Source organism: Plutella xylostella, chromosome 7 (genome assembly GCF_932276165.1).
Source record: "Plutella xylostella chromosome 7, ilPluXylo3.1, whole genome shotgun sequence".
Taxonomy (NCBI): domain Eukaryota; kingdom Metazoa; phylum Arthropoda; class Insecta; order Lepidoptera; family Plutellidae; genus Plutella; species Plutella xylostella.
In genome coordinates this window covers 6,099,056-6,120,339 of record NC_063987.1, presented here as the reverse complement: position 1 = coordinate 6,120,339, position 21,284 = coordinate 6,099,056, and the positions used below count along the sequence as shown (strand labels likewise).

The 21,284-nt window shown below is 35.5% G+C and overlaps 1 protein-coding gene across 2 annotated transcripts in view; it reads right to left on the bottom strand.

The window, feature by feature from the left end:
* Nucleotides 1-19,024, bottom strand: part of LOC105390930 — a 75,185-nt gene extending 56,161 nt beyond the window's left edge. For both annotated transcript variants that reach the window (XM_038106526.2, XM_038106527.2), the window contains exon 1: nt 18,722-19,024. The gene's annotated coding sequence lies outside the window, so the exon portion shown is untranslated. The remainder of the gene's footprint in view (nt 1-18,721) is intronic.
* Between the last annotated feature and the right edge of the window lie 2,260 nt (nt 19,025-21,284).

Here is a 21,284-nt window from a genome sequence, read left to right as displayed (position 1 = left end):
TACATTGACTACATCTATAGATAACAAGTTGTTAAGTGTACCTCAACATAACACGGCCTCATACAGCGATTCCTTCGCTATGAAGGCCGTGTGTCTATGGAATTCACTTCCAGAGAGCGTGTGACAGTCACCATCGTTAGCAACCTTTAAGAAAATTTGAAAGAACACTATTTTAATACCCTTGGTTGGCAGAAATAGTTAAGTATTATGTTTTCACAGTTATCTGATTTATTTGTGTAGGTTTTTATAATATTTATGTAAGTAGTATTTATATATGTATATATGTATTATTATATGTAGGGACACGTATAAAATTATATATACATATATATATATATATATATATATATATATATATATATATATATATATATATATATATATATATATATATATATATATATATATACTATTGTACTATAGTTATGCATATTTTGTAGGTAGGTTTAAGTAAGATTAAGAAATACTGATGGGCTAATTTGTTAATATTTTATTGTGCTATTAATTGATTGAAAGCGTTAATGTCCTCTTCTCCCAACGTAACAAGGGTTGGCTGGAAGAAATTGCTTTTTGGCAATAAGCCCGCCTTTGTACATTGTTAGTTTTCTTTAATGTTCTTCACCTTTTATTAATTGTAACTTTATAATGTACAATAAAGTGTTTATAAATAAATAAATTGACATTATTTCTATCATTAGGTCCCCAGACCTAATCATCAAGGTAATTTTTTCCAAGTTATCATTTGGTTTTCTCTAGCAATATAGAGTGCACAGACTCTATGTACAGTACGAATGCCTAATACAGGCCTTTATGTTCTCATAGCGTTGTTGTTCCCATTGTGATGTGGGCCCTTTGTAGGTTATGTCCAATTTTGCCGACATAGAGAGACCTGCCAAATTGTTACGTACAACATTTGTTACTTGTTTCACTCAGGGGTTGGCTGTACGGACTATTTAATTGTATGTTAGTATTACTGCGTTCCCAGTAGACAGAATGTTAGACGGTAAACGGCGGAAGGCGCGTGTAATACGGCAAATTGTGTAGAGTGACGCAAAACTAGCAAACTGTGTAAAAACACTCGGATACACATGTTTCCTTGGAGGATAATAGTCATGTATCAGAAATAAGAAAACCTTTCAGAGATATACGGTTTAACTTATCTCTTTATCATTACGGTAAGGCTTAGTTTATACATTACTTATCTATAGAACGTACCCTGTCTTCTGCCCTCATCCAAGAAACAGTTACAATTAAAGCAAATAATTGTTGAGAAGAAACGTTAACCATTTTGAATGAAAACAACAGTTTACCCGCTGGCTTGCTGCTCTCAGACACAGCTAATGCGCTCTTAACACGCAAATGTGTTTGTAGAATAGTCACGTACGTACTCATGAACCCTTACGATGATTGTAGCACACCTTTTGCTTCCCGAAGTCGCGATATTACGTCTGACGACCATAGATTTATTCAAGCGGTCAAGCTTAGACAAGCGGTTAAGAGTATGTCTAATTGTGTATCGAACTTATCTTGTCGATTATTTAATAGTAAGGAAATTGATTTTTAAGATTTATCTTGCATACTAACATTGTAAATCATAATGTTCTCTGAAAAGTAATTCTGAATATCTATTTTGTCATGATTGTCAACTATCCTGCGTATGTAGGTAGTTCATTAAATTGAAGATGGTAAATACCCTGGTTAGTTTTACCTAAATATTCGGCTTGATTTACTGATTTCAAACCTAAAATCTGTATCAGTTGACCACTTTCTAAATCTATGTTCGAGTTTGTCCTTTAACCAGTGGTGCCCGACACAGTACTTTTCATCGAGAGGTTTCCACAAGTCCACACGAGAACATTTAAATTCGCCGGCATGACGATTGGACTTCTATTTGAGAACGCGATAAAAGGCATAAAAGTGTGTACTTAATCAAAATTATTCAAATAAAAAAAGAACAATTCAGCTTTTCGAGTGCCGCTTTATTTGAGAGCGAGCCGGGCGGAGGCGTGAAGTCAAACACCATTTCCAACAATTGAGTCGACTTCTCCGCAAACTGTTAACTTTTCTGTCCATTAACTTTCGAATTGGAGCATCTTGCAAACATTTGGAATCACGCTGATAAGGGCTTCTCTCGTGTGGTTTGTTTGACCGACTTTTAAGAACTTGGTCAAGTGTAAGTCTGTTAAAGTGTTATTGTTCCGCATTGCAGCATATCTTTTCATTAGGTTAAATACGTACAATATGTAAAACAAATGGTTATTCCGATATATTATTGTGGCAAAATCCACCCTTTTGATGGATTCTGGGAAACGTATATCCGAGAATTTACTCTACCCTAATAATTCGATTTAAAATTCGCGGACATACATTTCCTTGAATCCATCCTAGGGTTAATTTCTAGGGCTAACATAATATATCGGAACAAATGAAAAAACAAATCCTAACTAATATTATAAATGCGAAAGAAATCGCAATGAGGCGCTGGAGATGGATCGGCCATACAATGAGAAGACACGACTGTAACCATGCTCAAGTTGCTTTCGAGTGGCAGCCTGGTGGAAGAAGGAGACCAGGTAGACCCGTACAGAGCTGGAGAAGGTCCGTGGAGGCGGAAATGAAGAGGGCAGGTCTATCGTGGGCCCAAGTGAAGGAGGCGGCTCAAGATAGGGAAGCGTGGCGAAGAATGTCTGTAGCCCTAAGCTCCACAGGGGAGTAACAGGACTATAAGTAAGTAAGTAAGTATTATAAATGCGAAAGTAACTGTGTCTGTCTGTCTGTCTGGCTGTCTGTTACTCTTTCATGAAAAAAGTACTGAAAGGATTTGAATGAAATATGGTCTAGACCTTGAGAAAGAACATAGGCTACTTTTTATCCCGGAATTTCCACGGGAATACTTTTTAAGGAGCAGCTAGTACAAAATAAATATGCACCTATACCTTCTTGTTACGTGTCTATGTCGTGATTGTGTATCCTGAATCTAGGTTGAACTTCGATCATAGGTTGAAAGCCAAACGAAAATGCAATATCTCTACTATAGAATAATTACAAGCTACTTGAAAAACGATGGTCACAGTCATGTGTGAAGAAAAATTATGCCTCAAAACCAGTACGAGCATAGCTTTGTCTTATTTAAGAAAGTCCAATTTTCATGCCGTTTTTTTGGAGGATGAAACGTCGAAAATATACAAATTGTAGTAAAAAATACCAACAATGGTACCATTCCCTGTGACCCATCGCATTGCAGAGAGGTCACTCTATCTTACAGAAGTTTTGTGAATAAAGTTTTTTTACCGCTGCTGCATATTCGTGCATTCTTTGTCATAATAATAATAATTATAATAATAAATATGTGGGGGGACATCTCACACACGGCCATCCAACCCCAAGCTAAGCAGAGCCTGTGTTATGGGTATCGAACAGCTGATATATCTACATAAATACATAGATAGATACATATTAAATATAAATATCAACACCCAAGACCCGAGTACTCTGTGTTTAAACAAATATCTGCCCCAGCCGGGAATCGAACCCGGGACCTTCGGCATAGCAGTCAGGGTTACTAACCACTACACCATTCGGCCGTCATGGTAGAGTAAACCTCCAGGAGTTGCCCACGTGCGGGCCTATTGTTGTCCTGAATTGTTAAACTGTTAATGGGCCGCCCGTAAACCTTAAGCCATGTCTACACAAAGTTTTCCTTCTTGGTAAATAAAGGTTTTAAGTTTTTAGGTTTGTTTTCAAGATCAACAGTAGATCCTCTTGAATTCTTTAAATAACCAGCATTTCAAGAAGGTATTCCTTACGACGAGTCCGGAATCATCTGATCTAGTATCGGTAAAGTTATTCATAAGTAACATGTTTTGTTTGTGACAAACATTGGACAATGTCGTGTATTGTGTATCATAAAAAAGCCTAAACTGCTTTAATCAACGACCAAAAACGGTTTTATACTTAATTATCTTAACACTAAATAAAATTATTAGAATAATCATGATCGTATTAGTCTTAACCTAACACCAGATGTTCGTTTAAAATCCCCAACTCTACTAACGGAATGAGTCAATTTTCCAGCAAAACCGGTATTTCTAGTCCATTTGTTCTTATTACCGACCTATCCTTTCTTTCCCACTATTACTCAACCGGTTAGCTCATGATTGCAAGTGAAAAAAATAAGGGTTAAGGGAAGTAAAAGAAACGTTAACCGTAATTATAATATTTTTCGATTACATGGTACGTTTAGTATGCAGATAATGATAAATAAAGTTAAGATTTTCACAACTTCACAAATACTTTTTCATTAAAATGGTCTAGTATATTAGTTACTAGCTGTACCCGCGAGCTTTGCTTTGTTTTTGAAAGTTTTCCCGTGGGAATTCCGGGATAAAAAGTAGCCTATGTTTTTTCGCAAGGTCTAGACCATATTTGTACCAAATTTCATTCAAATCCGTTCAGTAGTTTTGTCGAGAAAGAATAACAGACAGACAGACAGACAGAGACAGTTACTTTCGCATTTATAATATTACTAGCTGTTCCCGCGAGCTTCGCTTATGTTCTTTCTCAGGGTCTAGACCATATGTATACCAAATTTCATTCAAATTCGTTCAGTAGTTTTGGGGTGAAAGAGTAACAGACAGACACAGTTACTTTCGCATTTATAATATTATTTACGATTTAGGATATTACTTAGGATTAGGATGTTTACGATTAAGTTGTGAACACATCGTACAACATACCTACACACCCGCCTAAATTTTATAAAACCCTCGTCAGTCTCAGTTGGGGGTTGTAAAATAAATTTTACAAAGGTCCATTCCGTTTTCCACTTCAACAGGTCTCCAAGTTGGCAGCCGCATACTGATGTTCCCAGGGGCACCATCGCAGGTCAAGCGTACCTAGGGGTTCACTATGGCCTACGAAAAACGAATTAACTACAGAAGTCATGCAATCGGTACTCTTAATACAACGCGGTAGAGTCGTGGGTAGCGCAGCGCTCTAAGTGCTAATTTCTCCATTGTCGGTTAGAGCATAACCAGGTATGAATGGTTGTCTTTTGACACAGCTGCCATGAATTTTATATGGAGATGACGTATAATTGATCAACCTTTAACCGACTATTGTGAAATTGGAGCTAAAGCTTAGCAAATACGAAGTTTAGCAGCACCTAAAGACGACTTTATTACGTTGCATTAAATATGCCGACCGGGTGACAATGATATCTCTTGACCGTTCGTTTTTCGTAAACTATAGTCAAGGGGGTCACCCCTTGACCCAGACTCTCCGAACTATTCTCCATACAGGATTATAAGGATCTCTATTATGTAACTTTATACACGGTTTAAAAAAAAGAATAAAACATAACTAGTCCAAATAGGTGAATCTTAAGGAGTCATTCTGAACAATGTTTGTTCTACTTATTATACAATCCAAGTTCAATTACTATCATCAATTGTTACTAAAGTTTCAGAGACCGCGTGTTCATATTAGATAGATATGAGATACATTGACTCTGGCTTATGTGATATGTTATGAACTCATCTGATAGGTATGTACTAAATATACTGTCTGTTTTCCTAGAAATAAATAAATAACTTGACATGATCGTGATTAAAAAAAACTAATTCCAAATAAACTTACCCTACAATTTTATTACTAAAAGAGCCTTGGGATAGGACGTTGCAGCTGTTTTGGCGATGGAATATATCTCCGATAAGACACATTTACGAGGTATTTTGGAGTAATGTGTTGTAAAGCGGATTACTGCAAATTGGGGCTGAACAATTTAGTGAATTGGTTGTTTAGTATTCTGCGGTAGAACTTTATTGTACAGGGGATGAACAACTAAGGGTTAATTTCAATAGTTAGATCGAAGTTTTATCAGAGGAATTAATTTCTTGCTGTCATTTTGTAAGGGATGATTTTTCAATGGTCAGATAAACGCTATCTGAGGAATAAAATTGTAGCTGTCACTGTCTAATACAAACAGTCAGACACGACAGCATCAGAATTATTCCCCAGGTAACCCTTATCTGACAATGGAAAAATCAGCCCTAACACATCAAAATAGTTCCGCGGATATCTTTTATCGGACTATTGAACTCACTATACTGTAAAACTTTTTTTTAGGGTTCAGTATTTCAAAGTACACCTAGTAGAATTATGTAAATATTTGAATGTGTAGGCTTTGATCGAGTCCTACTCTACTGAAGAGATGTAAAATAGATTTCGAAGTAGTCTTTGTAATGTTCCCAATGAATAAGGGTCAGAATTTACATTATTAGATTTCGAAATATTTCAGCTATAATAGATTTTTTAGAAGAATTCAGAAATAAATTACAGAGTGACATGTATTGTATACCCAATTTAGATTGGGAGAGATTATTAAATTAGGTTATGTTATTGTAGTTATTTACTCTGTAATAACTTTTCAAATAAAATATTTTACCATTAAGATAGCAATACTACTTCTGCATCACCACAATGGTTTTATAGTTTCTACAGGTGTTGCAAAAAGGGTATGCATAACATGATATAACATGCTGCACACATAGGTTTCTGCCTAGTATACCCTTTTTACAACACCCTGTATAATAAATAAGTCCAACATACCAACATTGTTTTCATCCATGAAGAAAAACAAAGAAAAGTTTCCTTGCAAACATATTTATAACTCTCTAAACCTGCCCATAATAACTCTTTTCTCCGACCAAGTTTTATGTTATTTCCAAACTTTTAACGTATACTTTTAGTTTAGAAAGTTATCTTAACCGCTGCTAATAGATGCAGTCAAGTGAGAAATAAGTTAAGACTACGCTCCGCCACAGATAATAATTCTAATAATATAACTTCCTCCGTAATTAAAAAAGTGCTTTTAATTTTTGTATTAAGTAACAAAGCGATAAGTATCGATTGAAGCAAAAATACTTTTTTTATTGTTTGCACAAATATAGGATATATAATTATACATGCACAATAGGTGAACTTATAAAAATACTTCAATTATTGTAGAAGAAAAAAGCGTGTGATTTTTCATTCTAAAAATACGGATTAGGTAAATAGAATTTTCATATTCATACCATGGAAAATGCCATATTGGTGAAACAGACACTATAGTCTGGTGAGAGCCTTCTCAACTCGTATAACGGGGTGGTAATCTCCCCAATCTCTACATATCTGGAGGCTGACGGCACGAAAAGAGCCCTTCAGAAGAGGAAATTACGACACTTCAGAGAGATCATTACTGTTGGGTAGATAGTAAATAGGGTTTTGAATAGCCTAAACGAATGAGCTTCAATTCTTGTTTTCTGTTTTGAATAGTGTGTAATAGATGTTTTTTTTTTTTTTTTTATGTAGCCTGTATCGTGTCCCACTGCTGGGCAAAGGCCTCCTTATAAAATGACCACCGTTCCCGATCCCGTGCTTCTTTCGGCCATTGAGGCAAAAACCTGTCGAGGTCGTCCCGCCATCTCCGTCTGGGTCTTCCGCGACGCCGACGTCCATCACTGGGCACTCACTCGGTGACAATTCTGGCCCACCGGTCCGGGTGCATGCGACAGACGTGGCCTGCCCAGGCCCACTTCAGCTTCGCAGTCTGTGCGCCCACATCAGTGATACGAGTCGAGGAGCGTAGCGTGGTATTCCGGATTCGGTCAATTCTTCGTACACCAAGAATAGTACGCTCCATCGCTCTTTGGCAAACCTTGAGTTTGGACTTCTGATGTTCGGTCAGAGACCAAGTCTGTGCGCCGTAGGTTAGGACAGGCAGAATACAGGCAGATGATGAATAGATGTATTGAATTATTAAGTTCAAAAACATCTATAGCAAACTCAAAATATACAAGGAGTTTCTGAATCCGTTTTCTAAGGTACATGCATTCAGCTCCATAAATATATGCATATATCCATATTTATTCAATACTCAGCTCACTCAGTGTCAGCTAACTCCATACCAAATATCGTCAAAATTTGTTCAGCCGTTTTCATGTGAAGAAGTAACAAACATACACACATACATACACACATACTCATAAACTTTCGCATTTATCATATTAGTAGGATAGGATTGTGTCACAAACAAACTTCGCGAAAAACGAGTTTAGTATACTGACGAGCAATGAATAAGTTTCACCTGCCATTTATACTTTGTTCATGTCAACATGTTCATGGAACTGAGTGTACCTACTCAGACGTCAGACGTACAATGCCGCTGATATACAGGGTGCAATATCAATAAGTAACGTCAGTGGCGTGTGGGCGATGGCGTGGCATGTTCGGTGACATTATATTTTCCAATATTCGTTCCTCAGCGCTCCTTTTCAAATAAGTATAAAGTTTCTTCACATCACAAATTCTTTTTCTTAAAGATATCAACATGACATGGTGCTTATTATCGAGTAGGTAAATAGACTTAGGATAAGAGTTTTTCTTCGTTGGTGAAATCGGGCCTTAATACTTTAGAAATAGGTAGGTACATACACTGACTTTAACTTTAACTAACTTTCCAAGTTATCATTCATCACAGCATTGACAAGGTTTGATTAATACGGCGAAGCTTATAATTGATTGATAGCTTTGAAGCAGCTGAACTATTGTGAGAATATTAACTGATACCTCCTACCTGGTCATGTTTCTATAAATAATTTGTATATGTCTATGATTTATGTCATTTAAATGATGATTGAATTACTTGGATGAATTGACAAGTAAACAGGGTGGAATTTTATGTCAAATTCATGGTTCGTTCCATAGTTCAGTTCAGAGTCGGGTCATTGACATGACAACGGCTACGTCACTATTAAAATACACGCAAGTAAAGAAAAATGTTACAAAAGAGAAAAAAAAGAAGAGAGGAGACCTTCGCCTTAATAAAATTTAAAGAAATTTACATAAAAACGTTAAATATTTTACACGGCATTTCGGGTTTTAATTAAATTGTCCTGCAAACATAGTCGCGACGCGGTCACCCGTAGCCGTTAAAACGTTTATTTAATTTACTTTTACTAAACTCTATTTAAGTTTAAAAAGAGCCTTATGTTTGTTTTTTGTTTCAGAGTTTTTGTTTTTACGACTAAAAAGAGGATTTCATTGTTGTACTTATTTTTTTTCTTGAGTATTTAAGTTTATCGGCATGCATCTAAAACATACACCTAACTAATATGGATCATATGTGTTTATTTCATTGTATTTCATCGAATTTGGCATTAAAAGTTACTTCCTATAATTGAAATCTTTACCGTATACCGCGGGTTGGGAATTGGGATAGAGTATTAACCCCCTCGGTTTATGGCTTGTTATGTTTTAAATTGAATGCGCACATACAAACGGATATTATTATTTCATCCAACACAGTAGAAAACTAAATAAAAATATAACAGTATTATTTTAGTATACAAGTACTTTGGTACTTTGCAGTGGAAGTAAGTGTAAGTAAGTACCTAATATGTAATATGTAATACCGATCATCTTCTTCCACCCTTGTACCTTTGCATTAGAATAAGATCGGTAATTATATCTTGTTTTCGTGTTCAAATAAATAATAATGAAATAAGTACAGTAATAGTTAAAATATGAAGTACTTTGTTTCCAATATGTTATCCATTATCCGTCGTCCCTCGGGAAAGTTACTCTGAAAAGGGTAAATGTAGCGATGCTATCTAAAATAATCGAACAAGGCACCCAATTATTTTGAATCTTCCCATGCCCATGAATACAGATCATCCTGTATATATAATAGGTCGCTATCATGAGCCTTCGTAACAATTTAATCTCCGGTTTCTAAAACGCTTGAATACTGAAACTTTATGGGAGAAATAGTAATCACCAAGAGTAACAAAAGAACATTGATTGTTTTTTATGTTATCGAATGGAGGCTGCGAACATGCCGTGGGACGCCCTCCGGCCCACTGAACCGACGATATTAGACTAAACAAGCCGATCGTGACAGTACGAAACGGTGAGGACAGAGTGTTTCTCTTAGAGAGAGACCTGTGTCCAGTTACAGTAGTGGACAATAATTGATGTCTAAACTGATTTTGTTTTGTTCTTTTCTCTATCCAAAACTCGATGAAGCTAAAATATTGACGAATTTAACTCCTCTGATTCGATTAAAACTTACAGACAAATCCTTATTTGCAATCATGGACTGTTGAAAATAATTCCTGATGTAACGACTCTTGGGTTCGTAAAATAACTCTTACAGTAATGAACAGAAGCTATCAATTCCTCGACCTCTTCCTTTTGTTGGTCCCTCGGTCCTGCCGTCTGCTCTTGAATTTAAAGTTTGACTTTGTTACGTTGATTTTAAATTTAAATGAAAGTTGGTTCTATCAGAGAGGATAATCATCTTTTTGATAGATGTATTTACTAGAAACAATCATTTTACTAAAATTATGCATGGATATTATGAAAGGTGAGTTTTCATTTGAAAGAAACCACAATAACTCTTTGATTGTATACAACCCATTACCTTTAGCTTGAGGTAACATTTTGCTGATGACAGGAAATAATTTCAATCCGAATTGATGTACTTAAATATATTTGATGACGAATTAAAACAACAATATGGAATGCAAGCCAATTATCTCACAGAAATTATTTGAATGACCCATATTGCAAATCAACTTAATTGAGAAGTAATTTATTAAAAAAACATTTTTGTTGACTGGAATGAATGCAATTAATTTTAAAGTGGGTATCTGCGGCGTTTTACATTATTGAGTGCGACCATTTGGAACGAGAATTCCGCTTTGTATTGAATATTCGTAGGTATTCATTATCTTATTCACTAATGGCAGTACAAGTTATTATATGTTTTGTATGTACAGACAGATTTTACAGTACAAGGTTGGATTTTTCAAAATGATTGGCCTAGAAAAAAGGCGTTTCGATCCATGTTATGTACTCCATTTAGGGCTGATTTTTCAACGGTCAGATAAAAGTGATTTGGGGAATAATTCTGATGCTGTCGCGTCAGAATATTTGTATCGGACAGTGACAGCAACAGTTTTATTCCTCAAATAACATTAATCTGACTATTGAAAAATCAGCCCTTTAAAGTGATAACTGACTTGTGGTTACTGTTTTTTTTCATTTATATAATATCATTATAGACATCTAAAATGCGATGAATCATAACATCTTTCTTTAAGCTGATTCTCATGAAAACGAACCTAGGACCTTCGCGGTTACGGTAGTAAAGTAACCTTTGTAAGCTAATCCATGTTTTCGAAATAAAAAACCGAAGGTATTTTCAGTTTAAGTAAAAGCTTAACAGAGCTAGGTTTCATTTAGGTAGATATGGTAACGAAGTGCTAAAGGTCAGACACTCCGGTCTAACTTAGTTCCCTGGGGGGTCACTCTCTAAATCAACGAACGAACGAACGAGAATTGTCTTGCAATCGGCACGCTTAATATATCGTGATTCGTGATAGAGTCGTGGTTAGTGCTGGAGTTTGGTTTTTCCGAAGCTTCAGAGCACCACGCGAACCACGGCTTTATCTCGTTATATTAATGCCGAGTTGCAGAAAGGGACTTTAAGCTAATGTCGACATTAAATCTATGTCTGTCTCTTTCTGTCCGTATACTGTCAAAGCAAGGCAACAATATATTTAATGCTGACATTAACTTAAAGATCCTTTCTGCAACTGAGTGTAAGCGTCCCGATTGCATGTAAATTTTTATTCGTTAGTTCGTCAATTTAGGGCGTGAGCGGACTACAGCTCTATCTAGTTGTATTAAGCGTGCCTGTAAATTTTTGTTCATTCGTTCATCGTTAGAGTGACCCCCTGAAACGGGGTCGCAGCCGCGCCGCTAGCTCTATACTAATTTGAGTGACTGGCGGACGGACACTTAAATTTACCTTTGTCTTTGATATTTATGTGCAGTTTCGACTGTGTGGTCTGCTATATGTATTTTTTGACGATAGGGTACGTTTCTTGTTAAAAAATGTAAATTGAATTTTTGTTGTTTTTAAACTAAAACAAAGTAGGTAGCAATTAAATTGAAATAAGCAAGTTATAAAAATTTCCTTTTCTAGGTTTAGCCGTTGGGAATATACCTATAGAGACATTATTAATTACTTATACGAGTATAGTTTCGTAATTGCTAGTTCGGAATACGGTTAAGACAAGGCAAGTTCAAAATACCTACCTACATGAATATTTTAGGCAGTGCACACTAACTTCATTTACATTCGGTATAACCAGGTCACGACGCTATAACCAGCTAATTTGACCGAGTGGCGGCACGTTATTGTCAGAGCCACCGCAGCCCAATTTCACTCTCATAAAAATATTATTTGAAGAGCTTTTTCATTTAATCAGTTTATGCATGAGCCGGAAACTGGTTTTCTTTTGGCTCTGAATGTTGGAAAATTGGGTTGAAAATGTCACTAGATACTATTTTAAGCTGCTGAAAAAGTAACATTATTTATGTAAGCCTCTGTTCTATCTCTATCTCCGGTCATAGGAATTGCAGTATACGTTTTTTTTTGTTCAACGTACGCTAAAGAGGTTTACCCACATATATAATTTACTTATGGAACCTTTGGTGCAAGCATATCTACTATAAAAATATTCTATTATTTAAAAACGCCTTACCTTATAACTTTATCTCTTATAACATTAAACTCGAAGTAAACAATAGTGCTTCGAAATATAAATAATGCTTATTATAAAGAGCAAACATCTTTGTTTGGTAACGGAGTTGGTTGGTGGTCCGCGGGGAAAGTTTGGGAAACTTGGCAATTAGTTCCCGGAAACTTATTGCAATCGGAAAATTCCCGCAACACTTGGTCCTTGCTATTTGTTTGTTCTTCACTTTTGAATACATTAATATTTAGTTGAGCAAACTGTTATAGTGCTTTGCGGTAAGAAATGCGGCTTATATTTTATGCAGTGTTTGCCTTTGTCGTCTCTTGCATCGGCATTTTTTACTGTTTTTAACCACCGTCGAAAAAAGAAGGTGGTTCTAGATTCGTCTGCATGTTTTTATTTATTTATGCCTTTTTTGTTCAATTTATTTATGTAGGTATATATTATTGCAGGTATATATTATATATTTAATGTTAGGACAAGGGATTATATTAATATGTGTCTTAAAAATATATTACATTTAGCATTTTGTTTGTTTCAGACTAACACGGAAACGACATAGTCATTCCAACCAAAGGTTCCATAAGTAAATTATAGATTGATAGAAAATGTGTTATTCACCAGATACCTATAGAATTGGCTAAGGATGTATTACAAAATAATATTTACTATAATATCTTAGCCAATTTACCTCTATAGATAAATATTAGATAAGCTGACTTCACATTTTCACCCTGACTGATTCGGGTCAATATGCGGTTCCTTTGAACGTGACTGTACATCAAGTGTATCCTCAACACTCGTATTCATAGTGATAACCTTAACCACCTTCAGTATACTTCATCCCATCTCATAATATATAATATGTTTATTCAAAAAGAAGCTTATTACTAATTACATTATGCCTCTGTGCCTGAACTAGGCCAAAGACCTGTATTTCAGGCATGAGCGCTTTTTTATCAGAGAGTTAATTTAAGGAAAGCTATACTTTGCAGAAGTATCACGGTTTAAATCATTATTATGTAAGTACTTATATTGAGAAACTTTAGAGTTAATTTACAAAAGAAAACTTACATAGGTAGCGGATAGCCGATAGCGCATCTAGTTGTAATGTAACACAATTAGGTTATGCAAAGTCCACCTTTTATAATACATACCAAAAAAATATTGTGGAAGTTAGTTGTTTCAGAATTATTACCCTTACCAGTTCATGTGACAATATTGTTTACAATTTTATTTCGGAGTCAAGAAATGATCAGCCATGGCACTCATGTTAGGTACTTGTTTTTTAATTACCAATCACACAAAACGGCTGAAAAATGGGACACACCACAGTTAAACTCTTAAGTAACGATACTTGGTTTTGCAACTGCATAATCTAATGGATGTATAATGCATGACATGGTGTGTATGACATATACGAAATAATATTCTGAATCTAAAAATCTTGTAAGTATTTTACATAGAGAAATATTTTCATACCGTGGTGGGGAAATGTCTAAGGGTGCGACCACAAGACTGGGTTAAGGTCTATATTTTCGCAGCATGTATGGACGGGGTCATTTAATAGCGGTTACAACTCGTAAATATTGAGTACCTTCATAAAATAAAAGTGTCTTGTCCGTATTTTCATAAATATATTATTATAGATAGGTGGTATACAATATGCAGAATTTATTAAAAGAAATTGAAATCTGGATAATGGAATTTCAAGGCACCAAAATTTTTGGTTAACCCTTGTGCCTCAGATGTATAGGTTTACATAATAAATAAAAGTCTTATTTTCGTCATTAATGTGCTACGATACCTCTATCTATTGATATAGGATGAATACTTATCATACATTGTACTTTTTAAACTGAACAACTTACTGCCATAATTCACGCAACACTCAGCGTGATGAGTAGCAGAGTGAGAAATAGAAATATAGTCATTTATTTGTGAAACATAGGTTTTACAGGTTGGTGGGCTTATATTAAGTGCGCTATGTTCTGTCCTATAATGGACGTACAAATTTTAAGTTTTTAAATATAGTTAATATTAAAGTAGACGGAGACGTAGACGTGAGAACCGCCTAGGTCACAGCACAATTATTAAGCGTAACGTAAACGGATCGCCTTTTTAAATTTTTCAACCAGTAGTACGCGGGCTCGCGAACACCTGGTTGACAGAAGAAAAAAAGATCCGTTTACCGCTTATATGTGTGCTGCACAGACATAAGTACCTATAACACACTAGAGGCCACAAATGCACTCATTTCTATGAAAACCGCGCGTGTAATTTGTATAGGAATTAATATTTTTGACACTGGAAACTAATGACAGCTGGATGGAACTAAATGTACCAGCCAAAAGTTGAACATTTTGTTCAACCATTTGACACGCGTAATACGTACACTTGGGGCATCTAGTGTCATATATGTATGTGATGTGCTGTGACCTACGGGGCACGGCTACGTCTACACATGAGTGCACAGAGCACACGGAGAGCCTGTCGCTGATTGGCCGGAAAAATTTACGATTTATGGTTTGACCGAAGATTTACGACGAATTTATATAAGTTCAGCAGCAGAAATAGAGCGAAGACATTGGTGTTCGTATTTATTTTTAAAGTAAAAATATATCTACATATAAGTACTATAATGGCTCAAAGAAGTCACAAGGGACCCTAGGGCTGGCTCGTACCTCGCTCAAAGGATAAGCATCGCCATACAGCGAGGTAACGCGGCCAGCGTCTTGGGTACCCTACCCGACAGTGGCAGCGATCTGGCCAGCATCTTCTTTTTAGTTTAATTTTATATTAGTTAGTTTTAGAGTTAGGGATTAATATTTTATCATGTATTTTAATTGGCTTGTACAACGAAATTATAATTTTAATAACTGTTCGAATATATCTTGGAAGTCCTGCATAGGTAATTATATTATTAATTTATCTTTTCAATAATATACCTAAAAAAAAAAAGTACTATAATTAAAATAATAAAAGTTTGCTGCCAAATGTTGCCTTCGACATTTAACAATTTTATAAAAACCTACCTGTTTTATGTGGAAGTTCAAGAAGATAAAAATAAACTAAAGACTTTACTCTCTCTTTTAGCATTTAGGATGCCTAGAGCTATGAAAAACATAAATGAGTTTGTGGAAGGTTCTTGTAAATGAGAGACAACTTTAATGACCAAAGTGAGAGAGAGCAGCCTTAGATCTCGCCACTTTCACAGTGTTAGTGAGATGAAACAGTCCAACTCATTTAGTTATAATTAAATAATAATGGCGCAGACTTGTCAAAATCATAACGGCTTTCAGAGGAAGATTTCAGGTCGTTTATTCATATTGTTGTTTTAAATATGAAAAAATGGTATGATTTGTATAAAATAAGATATAGAAGGACAGGATGTTGTTACGCTGCTAATACTCTATAAATAAGCAAAGCGCACCAGTTTTATACTACACTCACGGGCAATGAAAATGTTCCACTGAGAAAAGCATCAAATTACTCCTGACGTTGTTGCAGAAGGCGTTACTAAGCTATCTTTTTCCGTTTATGAGTGATTTGATGCTTTTCTTAGTGAAACCTTTTTATTTCCCGTGAGTGAGGGTTCATTGATGAATTGCAATTTTAAAATACTAATTTTTCATATTTCTATTGGACTTACGATGATTTTTCTACAGAATCAGCTATCCTAGTAAGGCAGGCTTAACATAAATGTTGACTTAGGATGGTGATTATTTATAGGTATTTCGGTTTTATATAAACGTATGAAGCAGCGTTGTTTATTTCTCGTTTACATTTTTACCGTGAGCTTCAATATTTGCATCGTTTGCCAAACGAGCCTCTGCATTTGGAACAATAAGGCTGCCTTTACACTACATGTGTGCCAGGATGGTCAATTTCACGCATCCGCAGCGCTCCTCATAACTTTAACAATAATAATTCAATTTAATTAATTAATAATATCTATGTAGAAAGTGTAAATGTATTAATATTAAGTACTAAACTAGTTAATAAGGAGATATTATTATATTACTAACACATTACATATATGGATCATGTTATCTGAATTAAATAAATAATAAAGTTTAATAGGTACATGAGGGTACATTATTTAACTTTTCGCTCACGTGTCATCTTGAATATAATATTATATAATGTGTCCCTGTGGTATTCCTAATTAATTACTTAATTTTGCGCGTTATTAGGTAAAAGTGGAAATAAAATACCTTTGTTCGCCGGAGTTTCAATGCTTTTTTATATAAAAAAAACAAAAACTCACACCTTGTACTAATGTACTCCCTTGCGGGGTAGGCAGAGGTGCATTGCTGCACCCACTTTTCGCCAGTGTTATGTTATTCCCAATGTAATATGGGGCGGGCCTATTTAACGGGCACATCCAAGACCCGAGAACAAATATAAATGTGTTAACAAATATATCTGCCCCAGCCGGGAATCGAATCCGGGACCTTCGGCTCAGTAGTTAGGGTCACTAACAACTCCGAAATTCGGTCGTCTCTTTTTTATAATAAAGAAAATATTCTTATGTTTAATTATAATTTGAAGTGTGTACGTGACTTTAGCCCTAACATATGGCACAACGCGGCGGCATCGATAGGCGCTGCCTTTTACTGAGGTATTGATGTTTCCAACTGTAATTCAGATTTACAAATAGTCAAATATTCGAATACTGGGTCCATGTAGACAAAAAACAAGATGTTTTTAAAAGTTAATATTGTTATTTTTATATTAACTGGGTGAAATAGTATTTTTATTTTAAGAAAATTTGTTGCTTACATCCGTATATCAACGTAAACAAAAAGCACAAACAGGCAACTCGGGGTGTAGGTGTCTTAACTTGCACTAAAATAGCTTTCAGTATTTCAAAATCTAAAATAGATCTAATAGCGAGTAGATTAGGCGGTAATTTCCTTTGATTTAATCGTAGCTGGCTTGAAATCGATACTAGCTTGAATGACCGACCGCCGCTGTGGTGACAGGTCGATATTCAAGTTATTTCTAGACGATATTTTCTTTGCTGTTTATTTAAGCAAAAACGGACTTTATAACGTCGAGAAAAAGACTCTTGAATATTTAATATTGACTCTATAATCTTGCTGTTGGTTAATATGTTTGGTCACGGTATATCTGGTATATGGTGGTATATCTACCTATCGTTAGGTATCCAAGTTACATCGTGCCGATCTAATAAAAAGATATTAGATACCTACATACCTTACAAGCTTCGAACTAAATTGAAACATAGAAGCTATCTGGACTAGCCTGTTCATTGAATTCCTGGAATTCATATAGCAGATAGTTGGAACCCTTCAGGCTGGTAGTGTAGGCTGTATGAATGCTCTGTTCAGGGAATGCGCCTAGTTCGAGTTTCATAGCTATAGATATTTATAATATCGGTACAGGTATATGCCGTATATGCAAGATGTCTGTTAGAAGTGGTATAGTTTAGAATTAGTACCTGTGGCGTTCCTTAGAGCAAGTAATGGCTGATGATATGATAAATGATATAGTGTTGCCAGTATTTTATTTGTATACTATTTATTTTATTTATTTATTTATTTATTTATTAAGCTTACATATTAGTTGTAGTTTTACAATGAGTCCCACAAAACTGTTTGTATACAATTTGCCTGTGGGATTTATCCGATATTCCTACAAAGATTTTAATTTTTAAAATCTGTTATTTGGAAGGTTCTCTTGGAATAGTTTTCAAAATTTCAAGCTACAAGTAGAAAGCAATCGAAAAAGTTTTATTAATCCTATAAATACAATTTGAAAAATATATATATTCTAGCCAACACTTAACTTATAGCTAAGCAAATGTAAATTTATCACAAAATCAAAAAAATACAGCGTACAAAATCAACATAATTATTGGCTAGACCAAGAAAAATATATCTCTAAGTACTTAATGCACTCTTCAATACTCACCATGCAATTCAAATTCACACACTATTACAAATGGTTTACAATTCATCGTAAAACACACAGATTTCGAGTTGTTGGTTGACACAAATGTTTGAAATGAGTGTGTTTCGCGCCTCCTGCTAACCGTTGCAAGTTCTATGAATACGGGACTAAAACTAAAAGTTTCACGTGTATACCGCAGAATAACAACTTACCCAAACTTTTAATTGGGGCTTATCTCCTCCCTTCTCTTGTTTTTCGAGCAGCTGGTCCTGATCCAAGTGAGGGCACAAACTAATCAACACTCAACATTTAGCTCACCATTGTAAGAAACTTTTTCCATAACTTTTCACACCATTGCTTCACTTTAAACTACTGAGCCACTTGAAATTACAACTATTACGTAGCTAATACTATTTCGTCTTCTACTAAGTATTTCTGAACGATTTTCGATGTTTTTAACGAGCGGAAAACACGTGCACCCTCCCCCAGTTTCAGGACGACACTGACGTGAAAACAAGAAGCTTACTCACAAAACTGAAACTTAAGGCTTTGTTACGTTCTGTTATCGGTACACCTGTATTGTCACACTTATGGTATTGCCATAGAGTTGAAATTGCGCTGTTGCAGAGCTGATACGTTTAAAAGCTTCCGTTTTTAAACGGAAACTTGGTCGCTTTTGTCGCCTGTGCTGGAACAATAGTGGACACGGCTGGTAATTTTTTGAATTTATGCTTTAATTGGTGGGTATAAAGGTGGTTTTTGCAAGTTGATGTGTTAATTAATTTGATATTGAAAAACCGTAAGATGTTTTTATGAAAAAGTTTATAACGTAGGTAGTTGATCTAGGAAATAGTTCTTTATATAATAATATTATGAACGGCACAATTGTGTATGAATAATCGTGGACGCTACATTTTCACGCATGAATAACTTTACAGTTTCACTGCGAGATTTGCATTCACAAGCCTAGCAAGTTGTACTGAGTAGCAAGTTGAGTGCAAGTTCTGTTGCGGGCTACATTGTGAAGCCAACTTCTAAATACTCGCTGGTGATTGCGATGCTACTGCTAACTAGCGCCGCCAATACATAAATACATTATAAAGCTTTTGTAAAATGTAGGGTAGACTTCGATCATAGAAGGGTCAGTTTACTTATTTAAACACTTTATTGTAGACTAAAAACACATTTACAAAAATTGACTTAAAAAGTAGTGTATACTAAGGCGGTCTTATTGCCAAGAAGCAATTTCTTCCAACCAACCTTTAAGTGTAAAAAGTAATAAGGTTTTGGTTTTCCCTAGGTACATTTACTGTACATTTACGGTACATTACATGTGCACTCGCGTGCATGGAAATAATGACTTTATGAACTTTTTCATTGCTCAGGAGTGTATGTAGGATAACAAAGTAAAAATCAGATACTTTGTATGTTCCTTGCAAAAGTTTGTTCAAAGTTTTCTACACCAAGTCTTAGCAAATGTGTTTTACATCTGCCATAGCTTTCCGTGATATAGCCACCCGTACGCTTTCAACTGTGCTGTTAAAATTTTATACGAGTTATACATATATTATATATGGTACCTACCTTAATTTTAATTTGAATAGATAAATTTTATTCAACAATCATAGTTATAATATGAATTACTTTTTTTTTAAATTTTAGTAAATCTTTTAAAAATGATATTCAATGATATGGTTCAAATTAAAATTAAGGTAGGTACTATATAGCATAACTATGATATTTTTATGGAAGTAATAAAAGTACTTATATATGTATATTATAGTAAGTTGTCATACCAGTGCCTCTAGTACGAGTTTTGCAATTTATGTAAACGAAACAAGTTTTGGTTTTCTTCTGTCAACTGCATACATTATCTGTCAAAAGTTTCATGACAGTTTCCGCTAGAAGCGCCACTTTGTATGTGAGAAAACTGAAACTTTTATAGTTTTCGACGAACTATCAAACCTGTACCAGACGTACTGAGCGAGTAAAGTAACCAACACCAGTAACTAACGACGAGTTAATGCTCGTGTAACTCGTACCTACACTCGCTTGTAAGCAGGGCTCTATAGCCTGCGACAGATCTACATCTAAATAAATAAATAATAATAAATAATATGTGGGGACATCTCACACACGGCCATCCGACCCCAAGCTAGGCAGAGCCTGTGTTATGGGTATCGGACAGCTGATGTATCTACACAAATACATAGATAGATACATTTTAAATATAAATATCAACACCCAAGAGAGACCCGGGTACAAATATCAGTCTTTAAACAAATATCTGCCCCAGCCGGGAATCGAACCCGGGACCTTCGGCATAGCAGTCAGGGCCACTAACCACTACGCCATTCGACCGTTAAAATCTACAAGCAAGACTTTTAGCATACTTCTAGACTTTTTAGAGGTATAGTAAGGGCGCCTTCAAATTAGTCGCTAAGTGTCGCGCGGCTGCAGCGCTGGTGCAGCGCTGCAGTCGCGCTGCTGTCTAAATTCAATATAAATTATTAACGCGCGACTGCAGCGCTGCAGCAGCGCTGCAGTCGCGCATCTTTTAAATTACAAAATTTATATGGATTTTGACAGCAGCGCGACTGCAGCGCTGCACCAGCGCTGCAGCCGCGCGACACTTAGCGACTAATTTGAAGGCGCCCTAATACTCGTTCATCATCGGTGGTGGGACTAATACTCTGAATACACAAAATATATATTTCTTTGAAGTCTTTAGATATATATTTTTTCGCCGAGTGTACGAACCTTCGAACGAACGGC